Source organism: Lonchura striata, chromosome 27 (assembly GCF_050655825.1).
Source record: "Lonchura striata isolate lonStrDom1 chromosome 27, ASM5065582v1, whole genome shotgun sequence".
NCBI classification, from domain to species: Eukaryota; Metazoa; Chordata; class Aves; order Passeriformes; family Estrildidae; genus Lonchura; species Lonchura striata.
In genome coordinates, this window is record NC_140729.1 from 3,260,080 (window position 1) to 3,263,529 (window position 3,450).

The window sequence follows — 3,450 nt, forward strand, 5'->3', positions numbered from 1 at the left end:
ATTTCATGTTTTTTATGCTATTGGTTCAAAGAATATGTAGGAAAAGGCTTTGCCTAAGCTGCCATCTTGTCTCTGACCTGGATTTGCATGGATATTGTTATTTTCTCTGTGTCTCTTGCTTTTTGCTTGTATGATACAGACAGATAATAAATCCTAAGTCTGCCACCAGTCAGGGTCCCATCCCGTTTTGTGAGACACAGCCTGATCCAGCAGATTCAGTCACCAGACTTTAAATGCAGGACACACTGCTGTGTACACTGCTTGTAAGCAAAGCCCAAATTACTCGTGGATTTAGTGGTAAAAACCCTAAATGATTCAAAACAGGGAGACACGGGCAAGGTGCCACCAAACCTTGCAACAACCCAGCTGAACATGCCAGGAAAGTGGAGAAGGAAAGTTCAGATCTTGGGAGTGACCCTGGGCCAGAGCCTTCACTGGTTCTGGGGTTTGCTCAGCCAGAGGGAACCAAGTGCCCATGGGCAGAGCTGCCACTTGGGAAGGCTGTGGGCACACTGGAAGGTGGCAGCTCCCCTCATCCTACAGCTTTGACAAGGGGTATTCATCCTGGCACCTCCTGCTCTTGGCCTTTGCCACTGGCTGGCAAATACCAGGGAGAGCCCTGGGCTCCTCCCAGCTCAGCGCCTCAGTGCAGACTGGAGAAATGATCCAGCCCAGCTCCACACTGTCCTGCAGCTGCAGAGGGACACTGTTCATCCACAATGCTCACAGCAGTCAGCACTTTCCATGCTGCATCCCTGCCCCGTGACTGCTCACTGTCCCCGCTGACCGGGGCCTGGTGGCTCTGGGGTCACAGAATTGTACCCCGTGCCCCCACAGCAGCCATCATGTCATATAGTGAAAACAGGCAGCTTTCTGTACACTCTTCTTTCCTGGAGGGAATTTATTCCAGAGCGTTTATTTCCAGTGTTTGCTGCTGCTGAGAGTGCCATGAAAAGAAAAGAAAAGGCCCCAGAGCTGTTTGTCCCTGGGGTCACCTGCTCCAGGATGGGATTCCACAGAAAAATGTGTAGGGATTCAGGTACAGGACACACGTGGATCAGAGCTCCTTGAATTTCTCTTCAGGAATTCTGAATTTATGAATTCAGCCTCTGAAGTGTTATGTGGAGACTCCTCAGGGTCACAATACAAATGCCACTGAAGTAATAGATTGATTAATTAATTAAGTAATTGAGCATTTGATCAAAGCCTGAAGCTTTCAGAGGTCAGTTGTGGAGCAAAGCTGGTATTTGAAGTGTTCGGCGTCCATTCCATGTGTGACTCCAATGCATCTCTGTGCCTTTGGGAATAATAAAAAAAAAATCTGCCTGAGCAGGTCAGCATGGATAGAACCAGACAAACCCACAGGGCGGGGATGTACATCTGTTCCAGTGAGCTGAAGTGCCCCACTCAGAGCCTCTGTGCCCACAGCAGCTGCCCTGGGCTGCAATTCCCATGGGCTGTGTGAAAAATGCATATTATATGGCTCTATGCAGGTAGTTACTATATGTATTATGTTATATTGATTAGTTGTGCTTTTGTAGTTTAAATGAAGATTTTAGTAGTTAAAATAAAGACTATGCATGTGGGGGAGAGGATTTTTTATTTAGGAATGAGGTACTCACTTCAAGGAACACCTAAATCTTCCAAAGGAGAGGAATTCATGGCTTCTTATCAGAAGAAGCTAATTTCTTCACACTTTGCTCAGACTTGAAGACCCCGTGGGGATTAATGGAAATAGCTGACATACAACAGACAGAGTTTCTTGTTTTAAATAGACTGTATGCATAACCATGAAAGATATGAATATGCAACAGGCTATTGCTTTTAAGGTTATTTCTTTGTTCACAAGAGATGCTTTTTGTGACTTAGTGTCCGAGAGCATCCAGACATCTGTAATTCTTTGCTTTTTATTGCCTTGTCCGAACTCTAAACTTTATTACTGTAATTGTATTACTATTTTATAACTACTACTACTACTACTACTACTACTAATACTACTACTACTACTACTAATAATAATAATACAAAGTAATTGGCATTCTTCACAGGCTGGAACGCCACAAGTCATTTTCTGTGTCTGGATGAAGTTCAGCTCAGCCCCTTTTCTGTGGCGGGGACACCCTGGGAGCAGCCGGTGTTTGGGAATCCGCAGCCTCCCCTCGGCAGCCTCAGCCTGGAGCTGATCCAGCGGACACCGGCCGGACCCGGGCCCGCTCCTCACTGTCCCTGGGCCCAGGACACGCTCCCGGTTGTTATGAACAAAAGAGCCTCCCTGGTTCCATGGCACTACTGGGACACTGCTGGCTTGAGCTAAGCACTGATATTGAAATGTATTAGCTAATTGCTCCTGGGGATCGCCTACACCCCCCATCCACACTGCCACTCTAGGGGGGTGTAAGTAGAGGAACCTGTGGAATCGTGGGAGGGGGTTTGGGGGATGAAAACACCCCTAAATGGAAGGCTGGGCACAGTGGAGGGGCTGGATGGGTGTGCTGGTTGGGGAAAAGGGAACCACATCCCTGGTCTGTGTCTGACCTGTCACCAGAGCCTGCAGGGGACCAGACTGGACTGGGCCATGGGAAGCAGGCACAAAAGAACAGCAGGAGGGAAGGAGAGGGGACAGCTGCTGCTGAATTTCGGCAACAGATCCCAGCTCATCCCCTCACCCTTCAGCTCTTCCTGGTGTCAGCAGGAGGGAAGGAGAGGGAGAGCTGCTGCTGGACTTGGCAGCAGGCTCTGCACATCCCCTCACCCTGCGGCTACCAGTGAGCCAGGAGGGAAGGAGAGAGGACGGTGTGCTGGGACTTCAGATGCAGACTGCACAGCTCTGCACCTCGGCTGCTTCAGTTACAGACTGCACAGCTCTGCACCTCTGATCACTTCAGATACAGACTGCACAGCTCTGCACCTCCGGTCACTTCAGATACAGACTGCACAGCTCTGCACCTCAGCTGCTTCAGATACAGACTGCACAGCTCTGCACCTCCAGCCACTTCAGATACAGACTGCACAGCTCTGCACCTCGGCTGATGCAGATACAGACTGCACAGCTCTGCACCTCCGGTCACTTCAGATACAGACTGCACAGCTCTGCACCTCCGGTCACTTCAGATACAGACTGCACAGCTCTGCACCTCCGGTCACTTCAGATACAGACTGCACAGCTCTGCACCTCCGGTCACTTCAGATACAGACTGCACAGTTCTGCACCTCGGCCGCTTCAGATACAGACTGCACAGCTCTGCACCTCTGATCACTTCAGATACAGACTGCACAGCTCTGCACCTCGGCTGCTTCAGATACAGACTGCACAGCTCTGCACCTCCGGCCACTTCAGGTACAGACTGCACAGCTCTTCATTTCACCGATGACGTCACCGTTGCGTCACCGCGCCGCTCGTGACGTCACTCCGGCGGGGCGTTCCCGCAGCCGCCGTTCCGGGGCGGGGCC